This window comes from Mesoplodon bidens (genome assembly GCF_964165515.1).
Source record: "Mesoplodon bidens genome assembly, chromosome: 12".
NCBI classification, from domain to species: domain Eukaryota; kingdom Metazoa; phylum Chordata; class Mammalia; order Artiodactyla; family Ziphiidae; genus Mesoplodon; species Mesoplodon bidens.
Genome location: NC_138168.1, coordinates 22872416 through 22897465, shown reverse-complemented (window position 1 = coordinate 22897465; position 25050 = coordinate 22872416). Strand labels below are relative to the sequence as shown.

The 25050-nt window shown below is 39.7% G+C and overlaps 1 pseudogene across 1 annotated transcript in view; it reads right to left on the bottom strand.

Annotated features, from left to right (window-relative positions):
• Window positions 1-4705: 4705 nt before the first annotated feature.
• The window catches only part of LOC308625873 (cytochrome b5 reductase 4-like), a 107249-nt pseudogene continuing 86904 nt past the window's right edge, over window positions 4706-25050 (bottom strand). The window contains exons 10-16 of the transcript in view: window positions 22510-22650; window positions 20566-20666; window positions 20295-20346; window positions 16730-16880; window positions 16336-16422; window positions 6962-7126; window positions 4706-4760 (exon numbers count right to left, since the gene is read on the bottom strand). The product of the transcript in view is annotated as a cytochrome b5 reductase 4-like (transcript). The remainder of the gene's footprint in view (window positions 4761-6961; window positions 7127-16335; window positions 16423-16729; window positions 16881-20294; window positions 20347-20565; window positions 20667-22509; window positions 22651-25050) is intronic.

Sequence of the window (25050 nt, the reverse complement as noted above, 5' to 3'; positions counted from 1 at the left end):
GGCCCTGAGCTCAGTGTGCTGCCCCCCAAGATGGAGCCTCCATTCCATGAGTGGGGACCAGGCAGCAGAAGAGAACTTTAACCAGGAAAGAAAATGTGTTTCTTTGTATTTCAGATAGGTGACTCTGGCATTCTGGCAGACAGAACAGACTTGGGATTGCCAAGGGGGAGGGAAGGATTGGGAGTTTGGGATTAGCAGACGCAAACTAGTATATATAGAATGGATAAGCAACAAAGTCCTACTGTAGAGCACAGGGAACTATATTCAATATCCTGGGATAAACCATAATGGAAAAGAATATGAAAAAGAATGTATATATAACTGAATCACTCTGCTGTACACCAGAAATTAACACAACACTGTAAATCAACTATACTTCAATTAAAAACACACACAAAAAACCCCCCAAAAAACCAAAACAGAAAGACACCAAGAGACTGGGGCTGGCTGAGGTTTCACTTTTCCTTTTTAACCAATTAGCCACCATTCTAAATATCGTAGACGAAACAGACTGGGTCATCTGCTCAAAGGTGCGAGTCTGCAGCTATCAACAGACACAGCCCCAAACTAGTTGAGGACAAGTTTATGTGGCAGAGAAGGTTTACCACAGAGGAAGCTGTAGCCAAGCCTTCGCCAGCATAATGGAGTTAAGTATTCTGGAGTGGAAAGCGTCTCTCACTCCTCCATCACATTAAGGTGAAAACTGAGGGCCCATAGCGAGCTCTAGACAAAATACAATTATCTTACCTTGGACAAGTTTCTCTGTTCTCTTCATAGACTGTGGTAGGCAGAATGGTCCCCCAGAGACGTCGACACCTAATGCCTGCAGACTTTGAATATGCTATATTAAATGGCAAAAGGGACTCTGCAGCTGTAACGCTACAGGTTTTAAGATCAGGAGATTATCCAGGTAGTCCTGGGCGGGCCCGTCTAATTTCATGAGCCCCTAAAAGCAGTGAACTTTCTCCAGCAGGGGGAAGAAAGGCTGTAGCAGAAGGGAAATGCAGAGAGATCTAAAGCATGAGACGCGCTGGATCTACCAGTGCTGGGGGGAAACACGTAGATAGCATGAGAAGGGACATGGGCAGCTATACAAGCAAAGACTGGCCCCCAGCTGACTGCTAGCAAGGAAATGGGGAACTCCAACCTCAAGGAACTGAGTTCTATGAACAACCTGAAGCAGCCTGGAAGCTAAACATTCTCCAGCACCTCCCGAGAAGAGTCCAGCCCAGCTGACAACCCGATTTCAGCCTTACGAGGTCTTCAGCAGAGAACCCAGCTGTGCCCCATTGGGCCCAGACCTCTGAGCCATGGAATAAATGGGTGTTGTTTTAAGCCTCGAAGTTCACAGTAATTTGTCCTTGCAGAAATAGAAAACCGATAGAAAACTGACACATAAACACATTTTTAAAAAGAAAGTAAGTGGGCTTCCTTGGTGGCGCAGTAGTTGAGAGTCTGCCTGCTGATGCAGGGGACACGGGTACGTGCCCTGGTCCGGGAGGATCCCACAGCCATGGGGCGGCTGGGCCCGTGAGCCATGGCCGCTGAGCCTGCGTGTCTGGAGCCTGTGCTCCGCAACGGGAGAGGCCACAACAGTGAGAGGCCCGCGTACCGCAAAAAAAAAAAAAAAAAAAAAAAAAGGAAGTAAACAAGCAGAATTCTCAAGGAAAAGTGACTTTGAGTATAATTCCCTTTTCTTACTGCAAATACAGGACGTAGGAGCCTTGGAGCTCTTTGCTCAAGAATAATAGTTACAATCCATACTCCCTTCTGCGCTCCTCAGTATACGGCTGTATTAAATGGGAGACTGAGGCTCTATTTAGGGGAGTTTCTAAGGCCCTCTAACAACACTGGAATGGAGAATGGATTTCAGTGAGGTCAAGACTGCAATAGCAATTAAAAAAAAAAACAAAAACCCTGCAATAGGAAGACCAGTTGTCAGGCTATTGTACTGAGGTGATTGAGGGACCACAGGGCAGGGCTAGCTGGTATGGAGGAATCAGATTGGAGAGGGAGACACTGATCCCGAATAGTTCTAGAAGGGCTGGCTAGGTGGAAGGTAGCACCAGTAAATCAGAGAATTCAAGAGGAGGAACAGACCTGGGAGAGACTGAAACCATGGGTTTGCTTAAATCCACTTCAGCTGCCTTCACTGATCAAGGTGGTTTTGCATGTCCTCCAAGCGGCATGTAGCCTAAACAATAAGGTATCCATCTGCCCGAGTTATTTTCCAGGAACTTGGAGTCAGCTGTGTCTAGTTGGAGCTCAGCTGGTTAACACTGGATAGGACCACTGACCCTCCAAATGGGCACACATGAGTGGCCACGCAGGGACCTTCTGACGCCAGTGTCGAAAACTCCACCCTCAGCTCAGGCTAAGCGTCTCCACTCTTGAACGTGCAGAAGCCTGTAGCCTCGTTAGGCCTGCGCAGAACAACAATCACCCCCACCTTTTCCTGGTCACCTTTCCCCACGCTCCCCACGCCTCAGAGGGCCCTGCTTCTTCGTTCATTATCCCATAATTCCCCTGAGCCCCTTGCGGATCTGAGACTTGTTTTCCCATCTTCTCACCTGGCTGCCTTTTAAATAAACCCTCTCTTTGCTGCAATCCTTGGCGTCTCAGCGTTTCGGCTTGCTGAGCGTCAGCCAAACATTAAGCTGGTTTGGTTACAAGATGGTCACGGCAAAAGCTTAGTTTGGGATCTGTTGAATTTGAGGGGGTGGTGGAACATCCAGGTGGTACCTGGATATTGAAAACTGAAGCTCGGCTGATTCTCAAAGATGCCAATTTGGGAATTATTAACATACACGTTCAGAAGATGCTCATGGGTTTTCTTTTGCTTTAAAATACAGTAAGAAGCCTGAGGAAGAGATACAAACAGGGAGTAAGCTGGAGGTAATTAGAAATGGGTTTGGAGGAGAGAGGAAAAAGGAGGGTAGAAAAGATGAGAGAGCTGGCTAAGGTAGAATTAGCTGATATATTACTAATAAACTAGAAAAAAAGGTGTGCCTGGAAAGTTCATGATCTTAGGTGAGAAAAAAAGAGGTGGTAATAGGGCAGAGGTAGAAAATGTTCCTGTTAGCCACAGGGAGCACGGCCACCTCCGGCCTGGGTGAATGACGATGCATGGAAGAGGGAGACGCAGGGAAAGAAGACAGTGTTGATCCAGCCACTTGCACCTGGGGAGCTTCCTGGGCTGGGGATTTGTAATTTGAGGAATGTTAATATTGTGTTCCTCCTGAGCACACCATTCATTCAGTAAAGACTTAGCTATTTACAAAATCGTTTCAGGGGAGTTGGAGACTCCCCACACCCCGATTTCTGTAAAAGCAATGCTGCCGTCCTGAATACGACTGTAAAATCTAAGTTAGCTTACGCATAGCCACCTATGCATCCAACACAGTTTCCTCATAAAAAGCTCACAATGGCTTTTCTTTTTTTTTTTTTAACATCTTTATTGGAGTATAATTGCTTTACAGTGTTGTGTTAGTTTCTGCTGTATAACAAAGTGAATCAGTTATACATATACATATGTCCCCGTATCTCTTCCCTCTTGCGTCTCCCTCCCTCCCTCTCACCCTCCCTATCCCACCCTCCCTATCCCACCCCTCTAGGTGGTCACAAATCACTGGAGCTGATCTCCCTGTGCTATGCGGCTGCTTCCCACTAGCTATCTATTGTACATCTGGTAGTATATACAATGGCTTTTCTTGATACCCTTTGCAGAATCCCAATCTGTGAAAGCTTTTGAAGGCTGCACACAGCAGCAGGGAGAGAGAATAAGATGCCCACACAGCAGAGCTTAGGAGGGCTCCCTGCTGAACCGCCAGCTGTGGAGCAAGCAGCCAGCCAGGGAATGTACCATTTAGGATGGAGTGTTCCTCATTTTCCCAGCTGGTCTAGATGGGCTCAAAAAGAATTTAAATTTAACCTATTCCAAAGCACCAAATGATTATTTTAGGCCATGAGACCAGATGCTATACTTTCATTATCTTTCCTGATGCCTCTAGTTTTGGCTAAGAATCAAAATAATTGTCAAGGTTATCTTAAACTTTCTAAACACATATAATCCAAAGCAGCCTGTGTGAAGTGTCTCCAGGATCTTTTATTGCTGTTTTTAAAATTCCCCGTAGACACTAACCCATACTGTTGCACTCAAACACATTTCTACCACAAAGATTAAAACGTACTTAAGAATATTTTTTATTCTACTCTGTATCAAGGCCATAGATACACAAAATGTTTGCATCACTTAATAAATTATTCCATGTTTTCATAGTAAGAACAAGGACATAAATGATCATTTCCTGAGTTTACAGTGCAATGTAAAATTTAATCTGTATTGCTAATCAGACATCTTACAGCATAGAAATGTGATCAAAATGATCATTTGCTTTATCATGTCATAAAACACAAGAGCTTATTGTAGAACAGTGATACAGTTTAAATGGTAAGGAACTTTGTGATTCATAACAAAGAATCCTGTGTATACTGGTTGCCACAATTGATCTTCCAGGACAAATATCAGTAGTAAAATAAGTTATGGTACAAAATAAAGTCAACAAGATATCTATAGTGAAGAAACATTTGATTTCATTTAAGAAACTAAAACCTGGATTCTAGTTAACCTATATACAAAAATGTTCTTTTGAAAAACCCTAAGTAATCACAAATTTAGCTCAAACAGTTGAATGACAGCTCTTCATTACGCTGTAAAACTATGGATCTCATCTTTGGAAAAGTTCAAATCATGCAGCAACCTGAAAAACAAATAAAAAGCACATGTTTCTTAGGGAAGATGTTTAAAAATAAAGAAGTAAGATCAAAGTTTACCATTGTAACCATAGTATTTTTTTCATTTTCCCCATTTAGCATGTGTTTTCTAAAAAACTCCACAATTATCACTTCTAAAAAATTAACAATAATTCCTTAACATCATCTAATATCTAGTAAGTGTTCACATTTTCAATTGTCTCATAAATGCCATAATTTTTTAAAGTTTGTTTGAATCAAGATCCAGTTAAAGTCTACTCACTGTGATTGGTTTATACGTCTTTTGGGTATTTTTTGATCTATAACATCCCCTCCATCTCTCTCTCCCTCTCTCTCTCTCTCTGTCCTGCAATTTATTTGTTGACAAAATCAGATTTTTAAGTGTTGAGTCTCCCATGGTTCTCATTTTGCTGCATCCCTGTGGTTTACTTTAATAATATGTTCCTTTTTTCTTTTATCTCCCAAAATTTAATAATTGGATTGAGAGGCTTAATCAGATACAGGCTCAATTCTTTTTGACAAGACTACTTCATAATGCTCTTTCATCAGGAGGCACATAATACCGGGTTGCCTCTCTTTTTGGATGCTAACCACCACTGGTGATCTACGTACAGATCTACTGGTTTCATTAGGGACCGAAGTTGGTGATATTCTACTCCTATCACTCTTTATTCATTTATCAGCTGAGGAATTCTATAAAGAATAACTTCTGCTCATCTATTATGTGGTTATCCAGTAGTATAACTATACAGAAAAGGGAGAATAAATGCTGGTTTTCTTCCTCTTCATTCACCAGTTTTTGAAGTAAGGAGTTGATCCCCTAGCATTCTATCTTAATTTTCCCCACTGAACAGGAGAAGCAGAAATACTGCTTAAGTATAATCCAACTTGGAAAATACTGTAATGGAGACTGAAATCTTAAAAGTAGCTCTGTTTAAAATACTGCTGAAGGGAACTTCCCTGGTGGTCCAGTGGTTAGGACTCCACGTTTCCACTGCAGGGAGCATGGGTTCGACCCCTGGTTGGGGAACTAAGATCCTGCAAGCCATGTGGCATGGCCAAAAAAAAAAGGAAGTAAAAAATAAATAAATAAAATATTGCTGAAAATAATAAACATTTACTTCGTACTCACTCTTTGTAGTCACTGTGCTAAGCATTTCACATGCATAAATATTATCATTTATTCCCTCGGATAGGTGAGTGCACCAAAGCTTAGAAGGTTTTGGCCCTAGGGCACTTAGCTGATGATTGTAGGACGACTCTAAGTGGTGGAGCTGGGATTCCAACCCAAAGTGGCAGATTCCGGAGCTGACACACACACATTCAGACAAAGGGACAGGTCGGCATAGGAGTTACAAGGGCCAACGTGGTGGGGCAGACAAGCCTCTCACTATCTGAACCCAACCTACCTTTCCGGCCATACCGCCTGTCTTTTTCATAATTAAAATTAAAAATAAATTAGCAAGAGAGAAAATTACCTAGCAAATGTTAGATTCAGTCATATACCAAACAAGGAAATGCAGGGCATTTAAGGCAGTCATATTTTAAAGTCATCTAGAAACCCAACAGTGGCTATATCTAACCCAATATTTTAAAGTGTCATTTTAGAGTTAAATAAGATCAAGGTGATTTTTAAATAAGACGATCACTACCACTGGTTGTTCTTTGTGCAGAGTTCAACTCTTAGTCTTGGCTTATTTATGTTCTAGTCTCTGGTTTTTGTCTTGCTGTTTGGCTTTCTCTCACTGTGTTATCGATTAATGCTCACCCAGTTGCAGAGAATGATGGAAGATCAAAAGCTACAATGAGATGAACACTGCTTATTATGATACATTTTTAAAAATTATTATATATTTTGAAGCTTTGGTGGAAGAGGAGGTTGAATCTAGTGTCCCCAAAACTATCTGGCACCAATCTTGTGAAAGCGTCCACACTACCAGCCACTACCAGAGGCCGTCAAGAGCTGGCTGTGTCTGACTTTTGTGTTCACGTCTAACTCTGTGCATAATCTGGGCCTCCGATGCTTCACCTGCATGCAGATTAAACACTTATTTTCTTACTCTGTAACATACTACTGAAGTGCAGGTTCATATGAATAGGAAGAAATGAGAGCCACGTCAACTGTTGTTTATAGGAGGTCATCATTTCACGGTGCTGGGATTCTCTCTCCTACCACGTTGCTACTCACTTCATTCCTTGTTCTGTAAATGGCATTGGTCCACAAATGCAGATGAGGACTTTGGACGTGTCTAAACTTCTTTTCAAAAATTCAGAAAGCAGAGCTGGTGAAATGTATCCCCGTTTGTCGTTCCATTCAGAAGTAGGTGCTGAGAGAATAAATTCAAGGTCAAATCTGGAGAAAAGAAACATTTTTTTAAGTCTATTACATTAAATATATTATGAACTGTTTCCAGTTCAATAACACATCTTTTTCTCCCCTGGAGAACAAATGAATATATGAAGGTTGACATGCTTGCTAGAAAAGCACTAGAACAGAATGTAAACAAACATTTTGCAAAAACATACAGGTAAATCCACATTTACTAAAGATAAACTTTTGCTACAGATAAGACAATAATTTGACATTTTCTATTGAACTCATTAGAAAGAGAGCTCTAAAGGATCTCAGAGAACTCCACATTTTTATTAATAATTAGCTTGTATAAAGCACAATAAAGAGCAGCAACCAGTGACGTGCATTTTCATCTGACTCAAACCCCTCCAATGAGTCCTGGACTCCGATAGCCAACGGCCTATCTGACTTCTTACTGTTACTGTCTTCATGGCTTCAGCCTTGACTTACAGTATTCCTGTGCCACACCCGATGTCACTGCTGTGAATGGCACCACAGTCCGTTTGGTTGCACAAACCAGAAACCCAGGATTGATCTGCCTCACCCTCCACGTCCAAATTCTCCCCAATCCTGGCTCCTAACTCTGTGCTCTGCTTCTCTCAGCCTTCACTGCCACACTCTGCCTGTTCTCTTTCTCCTTCTGTAATGTTTCTACCACACCCCACTGTTCAGTTTCTTAGGTCAATCATCATTTCCAGGGAAGCACTGCAGCCCCACCAGTCTGGAGTCCTTCCGTAATTACATGTGTTGTAGAAACGTTTCCCTTTTCCTCTTCTTTATAGCCTTTCTATCAGGTTGTAAATATGTGGCCACCAAGGTGATTAATTTAGTAATGTCTACCCTCCCCATTAGACCGGAAATGCCGTGAGAGCAGGGACCATGTTTACTTGGGTTATCACTGCGCCCCTAGTGGCCATCACACAGGAGGCACTCAAACATTATGGAGTGGAACACTTCAAAGAAAAGAAAGGGTACAGAATTACAATCAGAAAGAAGCACGTCAAACCCAAGTATCACAAGGGAACCACAGACCATTTCTTCCCACAGCTCTGTAATCTGTTAAGTGAACTGCTGATGAACAGCCATAGCAAATTCAAAATTCTAAGCTCTACCTGCTCCCTTTGCTCCATTTCTGCAAATACAATTAGTTCTTATCATTTTCAATAGCATCAGATCGAATGTGTTTCTACATTTTCCACTTGAGTAATATGTTAATCTCAATCTTAAGAAAACGCTGAAGCGAATAATTTCTTTTGTGAGGTGGCCCTGGGAGCCAAACATCAGAACAGAAGCAAGATATGGTTGGAGCTGTGGTCCTCCCCTGGCTGGGCTGCAGCTGGGTGAACGCTCCCAAGAGCGGATGGGCCAGCACAAGCATACAGACCACCTCAGGGCTCCAGCTGGGGCTACAGAACCCGTCCCAGCTCTCACCAGCCCCAGCCTCTAGGGCTTACAGGTCCATCTGTGGAACAAGGTGGGAAAACTATATGCTCTCTTACCATTCTAATATTCTGATTTTATATTTAAAAACCCAACAGAGACATGCTCTATTTCTTGCCTTCAAGGTTCCCATTTCACTTTGGCAGCAATAGGAATCCACCCTATACAAAACAGTACCCCAAATACTCTCTTTCACTAGCATTTTTTCCTTCCCAGCACTTATAATTAAGATAGCGTTATGTAATTCTAGAATGTGATGTTTGTTTGCTGCTCCATGAGGCCAGAGTCCTGGCCTATCTTGTTCATACTGTATCCAGGCCTGGCTTGAGGCAAGTGTGCAAAAAATACTTGATGAATGAATAAAGGAATTTACTTAACAAGAAGTCATATTGGTTAAAAATAAACACTATACTCAGAAGAACAAAGCCATATGCTGGCATCTATGAAATTACATATAAAAATGTACGTGAATTTGTAAGGGCATTTTTCTGGGAAGAAGGTCTATAACCTTTCATCAGATTATCAAAGGGGACCCAAAAGCAGCTGTGGAACCACTATCTTAAGACATTTCTAATTATGTATAGACAATGCAATAAAATATAGCAACTGCCTTGTTAAATTACAAATAAAAGATAGTCTTCTCTGCCTCTATTTCCAATCAGCCTGTCACTGGAATAAAACTGCTAAGATATATAAATCAATATCGGCATCCTTTGTCATCTGAATAAAAATCTTAATTTTCCTTTAGTGAGATGCTTTAAAAAGAAAAAAAAGCGTAATCAGTGGCATGCTTTCTGCAGGCATCTACTAAGGGGTGAAAAATAACTGTGATCCTTACATAAATGGTATGAATTCCTCATGTATTTTGTATTTATTCACATGTTGGTCCCCTGGGTATACCTTTGGGTCTCTCAATGGAAAAAGTGACCAGGTGGCATGGATACAATTTTCAGGGGATTGTAAGGAGGATGCTCTCCTGTTTCTCTTCTCCTTCACAGCCCTGGAAAAGAGCTTTCACTGGAGCAGGAACAATCCCAAGACAAGACTCAAGAATACATGAATGAAGGACTTCTTATACCATATCAGGATACAGATGGTTACTGTGGATGTTTGCTTCTGAATTTTTCTGAAGGGCAACTTATTGTCTGAAGCATTTATAGCCTTGAGGCATGAGGAGATGCACTGGCAAATGTCCTGAAACTCCTTTCTGCCCTATGATTTCAGAAGTGCCAGAAAGGACTGGGACTCTTGAAAAGGTTACCTGAAAATAAATTTCGAGAATCCATAAAGTGCAAAGCAACATGAGAGAGAGAGAGACAGAGAGAGAGACAGAGAGTCCTGCTTCTGATGAATGTCTATGAGGTCTAAATGTCAATGGAATTAAACAAGCTTGTCCAAAAAAATTTACTTTAAAGTAGGCTGATAAATGACCTGAGATAAAAAAAAATCTTGAAATATAAACGTATGCATTCAGTCTAAACCATACGCAGAGCCTGACGTCATTCAACAACGTATTCCCTCCTCCTCCAGGCAATCAGCTTCCCAGACCCACTCCCTCCTATTTCTTACACATACATATCCCTGCCTTCCCATTTTTACTGCCACAACTCCAGGTCCAGCCCTTCTATCTCTTGTCTAAGATGCTGCTCTAATAAGCTTACCCTCATCTATCTGGCATATCCTTGTTATACTAGTTCTCCTAAAAACCCAGATCCAGTCTCACAACTTCTTTGCTAAAGCTTCAGTGGCTTGTCACTGCCCACAAAGTAGTATTTCAGAGTATTTGGGGTCCCAGCTTTTCCTGGTTTCTCTAGCTAAAGAAAAATACTAGAATCTGCAGAAAAACTTGTTATTTGCTCATGGGAAAAACAGCTCACAAAATAAACAGCTAGGGGTTAAAAATATTTCTCAAAACGAATCTGATTAAACACTTATGCTCCTCCAAATGTTAGTGGTCGTCCATGAAAACAAAAGGCTAACCTGTTAAATAAGTTTGGGACTACTGGGTTAAAAGAAATTAAATAGATTTGTTTAGAATTTCTCAAAGACTTGAATATGCTAAGTTCATATTAAACTTCAAGAGGATAACATAGTATACATTATTTCTCAAACTTATTTAATCATAAAGCCCTTTAGGGGGAACACATGAATATTTCAAGGAACACATTCCAAGAAACACACCCCTGGAACTTCCCTGATGGTGCAGTGGTTAAGAATCTGCCTGCCAATGCAGGGGACATGGGTCCGATCCCTGGTCTGGGAAGATCCCACATGCCACGGAGCAACTAAGCCCATGCACCACAACTACTGAGCCTGCGCTGTAGAGCCCGTGCTGTAGAGCCCGCGAGCCACAAGTGCTGAAGCCCACGTGCCCTAGGGCCTGTGTGCTGCAACTACTGAGCCTGCATGCTGCAACTACTGAAGTCCACGCGTCTACAGCCCATGCTCCACAATAAGAGAAGCCACCGCAATGAGAAGCCCACACACCATAATGAAGAGTTGTCTCCACTCTCCACAACTAGAGAAAGGTCACACGCAGCAACGAAGACCCAGTGCAGCCAAAACATAAATAAATTTTTTTAAAAACCCGAAAAACATTGGGAACTGTATTCAATACCTTGTAATAACCTACAACGGAAAATAATCTAAAAAATATATATCTGAATCAATTTGCTGTTCATCTGTAACTAACACAATATTGTAAATCAACTATACTTCAATTAAAAAACCCCAAAAAACACCACCCCTGGAGGAACATCTGGGAGGAACAGAGAGTGGTATAGGGTCCAAATTAGGGGCCCACATATCTGATTGCCTCACAGGCTGGGGCAAAAGAAAGGCGTTCAAGCACCTTGTTTAACTTACTTGTGCTTCTGGAATCACTGGATTTTGCTGTCTTAAATGGGACTTACACATTGCTGGTCCCCAAACTGACATCAGAATATAGAAAAACTTTACCTTTTGAGAGGCTATTGTCAAAATGGATCAATAGGCCTTGGTACACTTTGACTAGTGATTCTTCTGGTGAATCTTTATCCTGCACAGTTAGAGAGGTACAGAAAAAAAATTTTTTTTCTGTGTTCTAAGAAATCTTTGCCCACCCCCTAACTATAGAGATACTCTGTTTTCTTCTAGAAGTTTTATAATTTTACCTTTTTTGTTTAGGTCTTAATCTATCTGGAATTAGTTAGTTTTGTTTTGTTTTTGTTTTTACTGTCAACTTTATTTTTTTCATGATACAAATTTTTATTATTTTTATTTTTAAAAAAAATTTTATTGGAGTATAGTTGATCCACAATGCCGTGTTAGTTTCAGGTGTACAGCAAAAATTTGTACTCATTATGTCAAATAGTAGAGGGTTGGTTAAACAAATTATGGTATGAACTCAATGACCAAATACAATGCAGCTATTAAAAATCATGGTGTAGTGTGAGTTTTCTCAACTAGCACTACTGGCAGTTTGGGCAGGATAATTCTTTGCTGTCCTGTGCTGTCTTGTGCACTGGAGGCTCTTAACAGTCTCTACCCACTAGGTGCCAGGGGAGCCCCTTCCATTAGTTGTTACGATCAAAAACGTTTTGAGACATAATTATCCCCTAGGGTGTCAGGGTGTTGGGTGGAGAGAAACAGAATCACTCCAGGTCGCGAGCCACAGGTTCAAAGTATTCTATACATAGAATACACACAATTCACTAAAAATATAGTTATAAAAAGTATAGTCAGTATGGCTACATTATTTAAAAATACAAACAAAAATGTGTGCTTTTAAGCGTATAAGTGCGTGCATGCGTGTATGTGTGTGTGTGTCTGAGAGAGAGAGAGGGAGAGAAAGAGAGAGAAAGAGAATGGAAAGATACAAACCATAATGTTGTTCCTTGGATGGTAAGATTATGGGTGATCTTTTCCCTTATATATTTTTCTATACAAATATGTATTAACTTTATAAACAGGGGGAAAATCAGCAAGTCATCAAATTCTACTATTTATAGAAAACAATATGCTACTAACTTTACTAAAATAAGGTTATTATCTTCAAACATGACTGCTTTGAAAGGGAAGGAAAATACTTATTATATTTATATATTACAAAATGCCATCCAGAAGTCAATCTCACTGTCAAACTGTCCTGTACCTCAAAAAGAATTCTGCAAAAGCAGAGAACTCAGAGCGGGCACATTCTACTGGGGGAGGGGGGAGTGCCAGCGTGTAAGACTGAGTCAACCAGGCCTCATAACACTGCTCAGTAGTCGTGACAGAGATAAGTGAAATTTAATTTGGATTTCAGTTTACATAGTAATTAGCTACACCTGTTGCTGTACCTATTTACCTTCTACTGGAGTTAACAGTCAAGTGTAATAAAATATTTGGATAAAATTCAGGCAAGCTAACTTTTTTTTTCCATTGAAATTTTATGCTTAATGACATGAAAAGTGAATTGAAACAGAAACATCCTGAAACAGTACAAGTGGTCTACCTATTTTCGGCAATTCTGTTAAGTTTAGCAACATGGGAAAATGAAGAGATCCATTCCCTGGATTGCGTGAGAAGATAAGCCAACACAATATCCTGTTCCCTGTTACACCCCCATACAGGAACCTCGGAGACGCTCACAGGAAATTCATGAGTAAATGAATGTTACAAATATGCTAATTCTGGGCGAGGCACCCACATCCGCTATCTCATGGCCCCCACTTCCAAACAACCCTATGATGGAGATATTGATGTCCCTGTTCTACAGATGGAAAAATTGAAGCTCCGTCAGATCAAGTGACTTGCCCCAGGTCACAGGTTAATAAGTTTCCATCATACAACGTTTCAAAGAATTTCCTTTGCTAACTGTATTATTTGGATAAACTCGGAGGACAAGCACAGCATGCTTGCTGAAAATGAAAATATTAGATAATACATCAGTCTCAGTATACATTTTTCCTATCCCTCCTTGTTCCCCAAAGGAATGAATGGAAAGCTGTGTCCTAATCCTACAGAGAGTAAGGTATTTCATTTGTTTTAACTATAGAACTTATTGTTTTTAATAGTCACAATCCAATAATAATTTAACCAAGGAGATGTGTTCAAGTTTCACATTCTGCCATCAGAAACTTTAGTACTAAAATGAGTAGTGACATAGGAGAGTCAAGATGTAGGAAAGGGTGGTTTAACAGGTAAAAAAAATTAAGCCTTAAATGTTAACTAAATGACAGATGTGACAAATTAAAACTACCTTATATTAAATTTGAACTTTCATTTTCCTTCTGTGTATGGGACTCAACAATTATGCTCTGAATGAAAAGTACTACCGACAGCCATCAGTAAACCTTTAAGGCTAGGTTTCTCCTCTATCTGCATAAAACCTGAGAATATGGAAGGTTCCTGACAAATGTTCCAAAGCCACGTACATACACAAGGCCTCTGTGGTTCCCACTGAGGGTCTGACCCCAAGGCCTTTGTGTTTTCCAGTGAGAGTCTGACCCCGAGTCTCCAGGGGGGCACAGATTATCCGATGCTGGAAGTCAGTGCCAGTAGACGGCCCCCAGCAAGGAGAGTGTACCTCCAGAAAGTGGAAGGAAAGGGAGGGAACAGAGAGTGCACAGTAGCGGGAGCAGGCGGGTGAGAGCCAGGAGAGAGCGAGCGAGCAGAAGAGAGAGGATAAAGGCCAGCCAGAGGCAAAACACTCACTTCTCCCAGCAAACTGGAGCATCTCACTCACTTAGAGCCAGTCATCCAGACGTGAAAAAAAGGGGCCTTTCCTCATCCTCAATCCTGCAGCCTATGCAATTCCATCAACCCAAATTATGTGGACCAAGCAAGACAAAACAAAACACATAGGGGACGTTGTTAAAGGGCACTTCATGTTCAGAAGCTGTCAACACATGCCTTTTTGCCAATTCTTTCTTTTTTTTTTTAAACTTTTTTTAAACTTTTTATTTTATATTGGAGTATAGTTGATTAACAACGTTGTGTTAGTTTCAGGTGTAAAACAAAGTGATTCAGTTATACATATACACGTTACTTCTTATGTCGAGTTTAACATCAATGGATAGACTAAGAGCACAATGTCTGTTAGCTGAAATAATAGTAAATGAATTTTTCTTGTACAAGCAAACTATCTTGAAGAATACCATATCCCAAAACTGCCAGAAATACTTTTTTTTAAAAAAAACTTGGCTAAAAAAGTGTAGCTATGTCTGCTTAAAGTCATTTAAATGCTTGTTTAGGAAACAGGAGCTCAAACAGTCAATACAAGAACACATGTATACAGAGGTCCTTCATAACAGCAGCCCAAATATCTGAGTCAGGGCTTCACAATTTCCAAGCATTTACACTGTCTTCTCTAGTCCTCACAACAGGCTTATGAAGTAAATAGGAAAGATGTCATTATTCTAATTTGAAAATAAAGGGACAGGCCCACAGAGCTATGCAATTTTTGAATACAGTTTCAAGCTAGTAAAGGGTAGACTGAAAACCAGAATTTAGGTCTTTAGGCTTTTTGATAAATGCTGCTTCCGGTTTTCCACTTTGAAAATTAGTGAAAAAGATGCTTGAAAAACCCGGGAATTTCTATTTCTTTAAATTATGCTCTAAACTGACGTGCAACTACTTAAGTATAGTACATATTCATAGGTTATGTTTTAAGTACGTAAGAAAACACTTCAGTAATTAAATTCAGGTCGTCCTTCATTTGTGCAAATTATTTACTAAAAGAGAAAGGGGGGAGGATGGGAGACAACAGAGAGGAAAAGACTAGAAGGAACCACGGCATCACCTTAGTGAGGATGTTCAGAAAATATTCAGAAGAACCTGGAGCCCCTGGGACAGCTGGGTTTCTGAGGTCTTTAACTTTTAAAATGTCTAGAACTTTATCTCCACCATATTGTCATAAACATAAATACTTATGTCAGATATTTTGTATGACTTATGAAGTTCTGCAATTCTTAGAAACAGTTTTTAATGATTACAAAAATGCTTCAGAAATATGACAGCTTGGCCAACTCATTCTTCTTCTGAAAATTTTGTCTTGAATTTCCAACTGCTTTCATATCTCTTTAGGGGAGATGGGGCATATGCGTGGTTAAATTATCTCACTTCCTTCCACTGTCCTAGGGCTCTTTTTTCAATGAAACAAATTGCCGCCTTGCTGTCCTTGCTGCCACGTTTTACCACTGAATTCAGCCTGACTCAGACTTTTTTCTATTACCTATACCAGCATTTCCCAAACTGTGTACTGAGGACCACTAGTGATATTTAATACGTGTTAATGTAAATGAACAAAAATGAAGAGAATCTTGCTAAACAACGCAGAAGGAATCCCCTTCTTGGAAAGTCATAGTGGACATTGGCATAGTAAAGGCTCTAAGAAATCCTGCAGTAAAAAAAATGTTTATTTTTGCTTAACCTATCTCACCAGATTTATTTGATCTGTCCCCATCATAACAAGAAAATCTTGAATTACCAAATTGGCTACACTGGATCATATTCAATGAAACCTAACTCAGTATAAACAACATAACATAAACATAAAGCCCAGTATATATTTTATTGATACATATTTGATGTCACATTGACCTTATGAAACTATTTCTTTGGGGGAGGTATACTAACATTACTTAACATTATTTACATTTAGTTTTTTTTTTTTTAAAGAGAATTAGTGATTATTTTTGTTTGAAGGATTTTCCTGGTCAGTTAAAAACTCCAACCAAAGGAGGCAGGGTAGCAACTGACTAAACCTGTATGAATATTTAAAAACAGAGCTAATACCACTTTTATACCTTTTATCCTTAAATGATAATTTCTCCAATTGGCTTCTCCAAATTATGTCATCCTCTGTTTTATTGAAGAACATCAGCTTCACTTTCCTTAAAAGAAAAAACAACAACTCAAAAAGTACTATTTCAATTATAGAATTAAAAATATGCATGAATGGAAAGTCTAAAAGTGAACTAGCATGAATGTTTTTTTTTTGTGCCAATTAGGTAACCAAAAATATCAAAAATAAAGGAATCAAGTAAATAAAACAGCTTGGAGTGGAGGAAGAAGAGTGAGAAATGACGACTGAGGGATAACATGTCTGTTGAGGTCCACTAAGTATTTAATCGATTTAGAATACCTTCTACTAATCTAGCAATCTTACAAGGGGTACTAATTAAAGACAAAATGACATACCTGAGACTGGGTATATTAGTCAAAGCATAACTCAGTACTTCAACCATTGGTGTGAAGCCTGTTCCTGCTGCCAATAAAAAGAGATCTTCCAATTCTTGGAATTGGGATATTTTAAAATTGCCCTCGGGATTGCTTACAGAAACATGATCTCCTAAACAATGAAATATACATAAAATCAGGAAAAAGAAAACTGAGACCGTTAACCTAGCTGAATTAAGAACACTAGGAGAAACAGGTTGCATAATTATCAGACTACATCTCAGTTTTTAAGGAATGTAAGGGGTTTTGAGAATACTCATTAGGCTCCCAAGTATGTCATTATACTCAAATTATCATTATAATCAAATTAATAATGAGATTTCATTATACTCGTTTCCCAATATTATTTTCCCAAATCAACTGGAGTCTCTAACATACAAACTACTGCCAAATATTTAACTACAAATTATCAGTAAAGGCTTGATTGCTAAACTAAAACTAGGCACTTCAAAAGCAGAGTCCGAGTATATATATATATATATATATATATATATTTTGCGGTACGTGGGCCTCTCACTGTTGTAGTCTCTCCCGTTGCAGAGCACAGGCTCCGGATGCGCAGGCTCAGCGGCCATGGCTTACGGGCCCAGCCGCTCTGTGGCATGTGGGATCTTCCAGGACCAGGGCACGAACCCGTGTCCCCTGCACTGGCAGGCGGACTCCCAACCACTGTGCCACCAGGGAAGCCCTACATACTGATTCTTAACCACAGTAAGAAGCATAGTAGGAGAGAAAATTGAAATAGAAATGTATTCTAATATCTTATGTTGTTAGTAAATGTGCTAACTTTGCCTCCATCAAATCTCTGAAAATACCTATCAATTAAAACAAGAGCTGTTCTGCATTTAATTCCCATAAAGACAAAGCAAGATCAGAAACCATACTTGGGGCATGCTACTTCTAAATTTTCAGTCAAAACAGTTGAATAAACCCATTTCTGCTATGCAGTTGATATAATCGCTATGTACCACTCATGTAAGAGAACTGTCTTTAGGACATTTCAGAAATTTTCAATGTAACTTTAAAAATACAAAATAAAGCTGACCATATTTTAAAAACAATTTCAAATGCTCTGCTTTATTTTTAAATGTTTGGATGCTCATATTCTTTCCCTTTTTTGTCCATGGTAGGATAGTAAGAATGTTGTAGTAATTGATGAGTTAAACAGTAGAAAGTAACAGAAGCTCCTTGTTATAGTTTGAAAGGGACCGTAAGATCAGAACATCCTCAGGAAAAAGTCAGCTGGTTGTTTACTAAAGCAGCCTCACAGAATGATATTAACTTGATAACTTTTGTCCACAGTCCAGTCCTTCCAATGTCATAAAATTGATTAGACTCAGGCAAAGACTTGATTGCTAATCAAGTTCACAAGAGATTAAAGCACACATGCCAGAATGGCAATGGATTTTCAGCCTGACTACCTGCATCTAGTGACCTGAGCATTACATGCCCCATCCAGGGCATCTCATTCCCAGTATTGGAAGACCAAATATTTGGAACATTTGGAAGGGCAAAATAATCGTTTAAAAATTACTTGATGGGGTTTCCCTGGTGGCACAGTGGTTGAGAGTCCACCTGCCGATGCAGGGGACAAGGGTTCGTGCCCCGGTCCGGGAAGATCCCACATGCCACGGAGCAGCTGGGCCCTTGAGCCATGGCCGCTGAGCCTGTGTGTCCGGAGCCTGTGCTCCGCAATGGGAGAGGCCACAACAGTGAGGGGCCCGCGTACAGCAAAAAAAAAAAATAATAATAAAATAAAAAAAGTTACTTGATAAACATGGAATTGAAACAGAGAAGTGGATAATTTTATAGGGTAGCTCACATAGGCCATAATGAGGCTTCATGAGTTATCACTGCTCTCATGAAGGCATCTCATTCCCAGTATTGGAAGGGCATCTTCAGGGCATCTCATTCCCAGTATTAGAAGACCAAACATTTGGAACATTTGGAAGGGCAAAATAATCATTTAAAAGTTGCTTGATGAACATGGAATTGAAACAAAGAAGTGGATAATTTTATAGGGTAGCTCACATAGGCCATCATGAGACTTCATGAGTTACCACTGCCATGCCAGTGTACAACCCTTTAAGTGGCACCAGTATCTGTGCCATGACTAGTTCCCCTAGATGAAGTTGAAAAAACACTGGTCTTTCTATTTTGGCTTTCCTTTCCATGCTCTGTGCTGACTCTCCACCCTGCTCTCTGCTACACAATCTCTATGGATAGGTTATAATACCATCAGTTAAGTTTCCAGCTGTTATGTTACAATCATGTTGTCAGTCCTTCACAAGGTGATATCACCTTCACTGGATCTGTAGGTATTCCAAAATTCTTTAGGTTCACATTTATGTTCAATATTTTGATTTATGTAACCAAAGATGACTCATCACATCTGTTATATGTAGACTGCTGAGCTTAACTTTCAGACAGCAGCAAATTTTCTCTATTTCCAAATTTTAGTGATCTATTTCACTCGATATTACTGCTAATAATGTCTTAAAGGGGAAGAGCTCTTTTATTGTTAGGCAAAAGGCAGTGAAAAGTTGAAGACACAGAAAAAGGAGTAGAAACAGGAAGGGGGGCGGTCTCTAAATATTAGTAGATTTCATTATAGTCCCTTTATTAATTCTTTCAAAGTACTTTTATTGAGAGCCTGTTAGGCCCTAACTGCCCTGCTGGGTATGGAAAATACAAAGATAAGACATATCTATCCTTAAACTCAAAGTCCTGTAAAGAAGGAATAATATTTATTCTTATCCTAGATCAATGAACAAAGTGTTAGTTACCGAGGGGTTCAGAAGAGGAGGGAGGCTTCATAAAGTAAGTGATATTTTTAAAAAATATTTTTAAAAAGGTACTTGACAGGTAGAGAGAGGCATTCTAAAAAACTCAAGCACCTAAGAATGAGGATGACAAACTTCTGGACAAACTGATTAAGTCCTCTTCATGGCCTGCAAAGACTTGGATGCTTTTTCCAGCTTCACCTCTCACCGTACAAAATACTTGTGCTACTCAGGTAATGGAGACCCGTCCAAGGCATCAAAGCTGCAGAGCAACATGATTAAATCTATCATCAAGACAGTATGGAAAAAGAACTGGAAAATGCAGATTAATAGAAAGATACCAGGTAGAGGCAACTGAGAGAGACCAATTACAGATTAAGAGAGAAACGATGAAGGCTTGATCTAAGAACGTGGCAGAAGGGATAGAAAAGAAAGATTAAAAAGTCACTGAGAGGTAGACTCAATAAAACTTAGTGACTGACTGGATTGGGAGGGAGAAAGTGGGAAGACGCAGGGATGACTCAAGTCTCCAGATTGGGTCGAGGATGAACAGTGATGCTGCAAATAACAGATGAGGAATATGGAAGCAAGGATAGGTTGGTGGGACTAAGAGAACATGACTTTGGTTGCAGACATGATGAGTTTAAGATATTTGGCAGACTCCCACAGGGAAATAACTAAAAGAAAGTGTAACATGTGATCCAATCCAGAACACAATCTAGGTTAAAAAAATGTATACTAACCAATTTGAAGATGATCAAGCTCTAGTGTGAAGAGTCCAGCAGGGTAGATTTTGATCAAGAAGTAGATGTATGGGCTTCCCTGGTGGCGCAGTGGTTGAGAGTCCACCTACCAATGCAGGGGACGTGGGTTCATGCCCCGGTCTGGGAGGATCCCACATGTTGTGGAGCGGCTGGGCCCGTGAGCCATGGCCGCTGAGCCTGCACATCTGGAGCCTGTGCTCAGCAACAGGAGAGGCCACAACAGTGAGAGGCCCACGTACCACACACACACACACAAAAAGTAGATGTATTTATTATTGGGAAGAACTGGTTCCTTGAACTCTGAGAATAAGGAATCAGATACAGGTGTATATGGGTTCACAATTTCAGTACGGGGAAAAAGTCACAACAAAGAAATTCAAATCTAAAAATCTAAATGAAGATGAAGCATACAAATTTTATGATGCTATCAGTATATATTTAAAACTGTAGGGCTTCCCTGGTGGCGCAGTGGTTGAGAGTCCGCCTGCCAATGCAGGGGACACGGGTTCGTGCCCCGGTCCGGGAAGATCCCACATGCCGCGGAGCGGCTAGGCCCGTGAGCCATGGTCGCTAAGCCTGCGCGTCCGGAGCCTGTTCTCCGCAACGGGAGAGGCCACAGCAGTGAGAGGCCCGCGTACTGCAAAAAACAAAACAAAACAAACAGACAAAAAAAACTGTACACTTAATGTGAACTTAATTCTATGTTCTATACGTATGTAGTACATGTATATATACCCTAACCCTATGTGTGCTGAGATAATTTTAACAAATCAGTAATCTACCCATAATATAATCTGTTTTTATTAAGCATGGCATAAGGTGATGGGGTTTTATGTTAATAAACTTAGACAACCATCTACACTATCAGCATGTAAGCTTTGTAATAGGCCACAACAAAAATGTCATTAAAAGTTTACACAGAGATGCAAGAAGGTACTTACATAATAATTTTAATTATACACCAAATTTTAAAAATATTTTATTTTATTTTATTTATTTATTTATTTATTTATTTTTGGCCTCACCACATGGCATGCGGGATCTTAGTTCTCCGATCAGGGATCAAACCCATGCCCCCTGAAGTGGAAGCACGCAGTCTTAACCACTGGACCACCGGGGAAGTCCCCATACACCAAATTTTTAACAATGGATTCCAATGGCCAGTGGGATCATTTGAGTTCCAGGAAGGGAAGAATTTCACTTTTTACTTTCTATATTTTGAATTGTTTTAACAATTTAATATTTTATATATTACTTTGGTAACTGAAAAGAATGTTAATCCAACTACTTCTAAGGCTATAGTAATAAAAACAGGGTAAAATTAATAAGAAGTCATATTTTAGTTAGCCAAATTCCAAAGAAAGAGGAGTCACCACATATTTGAAAGACCAAAATTTTATACATGGTTCCATCACATATACAAAAATTAACCTATGTGTAAGTTATAATACATTGACAATAACCACACTGGGGAAGATACCAGCTATTGAATGATAACTTGGCATTAGTGGTGATGAAGAGAAAAACTGAACAGCTCCATCATAATAAACCATAGTCACCAAATCCTGGCTGGTAGTCTGTGAGGCTGATTCCTGAAAGGCTAGGAGTGTTATCTTCTGCAGTGTCAAAAGACTAAGAAGATGTCAGACATGGTAAGAAAGGTACTTAAAACAAGTAAATGAGGTAATTTCAAGACGAAAATGAGGGAAAAAGAATTTACACAGTAAGGAGTATGTTTAGAGAGCTTCTTATACTAGTGGCACATGCAAGGAAATCATTTATAATCATCCACTCATTTTCAGTTTTATAAATTCAACTTCATAAATGACAGACCCGAAAGTGGCTAAATAAGAGACGTTAGTGTGTGTTTCTGGCAGTTGTCTTCACGGAAGACCATCTGTGTGCTCCCTCACCTCTTTCCTTTAAGGCTTTGTTAGTAATAAATTACAATGCCGGTGGCATTATCTCTGTGACTAGTGATAATTTCTTTGTTCATACAGTGATGCAGCACAGCTATAGTTCCCACATGTAGGATCACTGCATCCACAAACCTAGAATCTGGCTATCACTAAGTCTAGCTGCCCAGAAACATTTTATTTATAACCTAAATGGGCACTTCCTCGAGAGATTAGTACTGATTCCGAACTGCTTATAAAAGAAGAAAATGTTTCCGCAAAGCCTCTGCTTGCCTTACCTGTAATAGTTAGCTTGAAATAAACATGATGCCCAGCTGGCACCTGAAGATGTGTGCTTGGTGGAAGCATCAAGCAGAAAAGCTTCGTACCATGAGTCACATCTTCCTTGGAAATTAACTGGCACTTTCTGTAGTACAAACCTAGAAAGTGAGTCATTTTCTCTTAGTGATGAATAAATTAAATAAGAAGTACTCTCAGACCTACCACGCAAAAACACAGGCTCAGCTTTTGCTCTTCAGTGAGCTTGAGTTTCACCAACAGGCCTATGACATTTTAAACATTCATCAGTATTTTGAAAATCTTATAGTGTTAGTTTTCTCCATTTTGTTTCCTGTGAAATCCATTTTCTAAAACCTGTAAGTACTTCTGTAATTTGAAAAATAAGCTCTATAAAATGAGTGTTATTTTCTCATGTCTGTTGTTATAGCATGTTAAAACCATTATAGTCTAAGAAATTGAAGTCTAGTTTATTTCTTCTTAAATTTACTTGTTAAAATAATTCCATCCTTTAAGCCTACAATGGCTATATAATTAAATTGTAGATGTGAAAGATATTTGATAATCAACAAAGCTCATTCTAAATTCTTTTCTTACAGAATGAAAATCTCCTGAAACTCAAATATTTAAGGTTTAACAATACCAGCACTATTCAATAACTTAGAAATATTTCTTTGATAAAGGCAGGAAAAATATACATTCTTGTGTCTCTGTATATGTGTATTATATATAAACAAACAAAATTCATATGTATACGAATTATAGAACATTTCAATGGTCAAAAAATGATTAAAACAAAAAATAAACTTAGGTTTAAGGGTGTAAGTTCTGATTATCTGGAAAATTAATTTAAGTGAAAAACTGAAGATGCCAAGTTTGTGGTACTAAAATACAAATAAACAAAAGGAATCAAGTATTTCTATAAATATGGGAAGTATTTGAAATTAATACCCTAAGCTCAGGAAATATTATTTGTATACAGAGCAAAATAATACCACTTGGATTGGAAGATCTTGTTATAGAAGTTCTGAAAGCATGAATATTTTCACTTGTAAATTTTCTTTCAGATGTAAACAGCATGCCAGAGTAGACTTTGTTTCATAATTTCCTCTCTTTTATAAAACAGCATTTACAGAGATGTCAGGAATTTATCCTAATAAAGCATCTTATATCCTAATTATGCTCTTTTTTTAACCTAAAAATATTTAAGTAGGTGCAGAAAGATTTACTCCAGACCTCAGGATGTGAAGATCCAACATCGAATAATGAATGGTTAGTGGAAAACTAAAATTCACATAGAATCCTAAGAAATCATTTTGGCCACAGTTTCATCCAATTCTCTTCCTCCCTTGTCCCTTTTGCTCCCAAAGACTCCTGGTCACTAAATCTTTCCATCTGTCACCATGGTAGCTTGGTATGCACATAAACTTAAGAGTGCATCATTGCCAGGGCAAAGCTTAAACCAGATTACAGGTAAGGGTAACATCCTAGAGTTATCCTGGAAGGCCTAATCCAGTACTGGACCAACGAAGGATCAAAGGACCTAGGCTCATCCCCAAGAAGAAATGAAGGTTCAAATGATCTCCTTATCCCTTCCTCTAGACCTTCCTGGGACCCAGAGTGGTAATACAATATGAGACCCCCATCTATATGTCTAAATATGTGAAAGTTATAAATCAGACAAATAACAACTGCTAAATAAAATATGTTCTATGCTGTACCTTGAAATATACTTTCATAATGTCCTAGAAGGCTAGGTTTGAATTCAGGATTCTTGAACTCCTCAGAGTTCCACGCAGGAAGATGGCGGAGGGGTGACAGCTGCACCCCCTTGACTGCCTATGGCCTGACCCCCTCTTCTCAGTTCCACTATCTGACCCTGAGTGGAGCCTTGTGCAGGTGTGGGCACACCAGCCCATATGTTAAGGCTCATCTACATGCTCTCTCCATAAACAGCCTTGGCCACTTCTTGGATAGAAGCAGATTTAGGGCCATTTGGGCAGGGAATTCTGGGGCTCCAGATACCTGGAGGGCAGTGGTGAAGGAAAGAGCCTGAACTCCATGTGGATAATCCTTCACCTTGCACATTCCTCATCCCGTGGGAGCAGTGCAGCTGGAGGAGAGCCCTTGTGTTTTCCTCCAAGCACGGAGTCCAGGGCAGGTGCCCCTCCTGACAATTTCACCTCTAGCCTTTACCAGAAAGGATTTGCTAGAGTAAGTATGCACGTCTTTTTTTTTTTTTTACATCTTTATTGGAGTATATTGCTTCACAATTGTGTGTTAGTTTCTGCTTTATAACAAAGTGAATCAGTTATACTTATACACATGTTCCCATATCTCCTCCCTCTTGCATCTCCCTTCCTCCCACCCTCCCTATCCCACTCATCCAGGTGGTCACAAAGCACCGAGCTGATCTCCCTGTGCTATGCGGCTGCTTCCCACTAGCTATTTATTTTACATTTGGTAGATATGTCCATGCCACTCTCTCACTTTGTCACAGCTTACCCTTCCCCCTCCCCATATCCTCAAGTCCATTCTCTAGT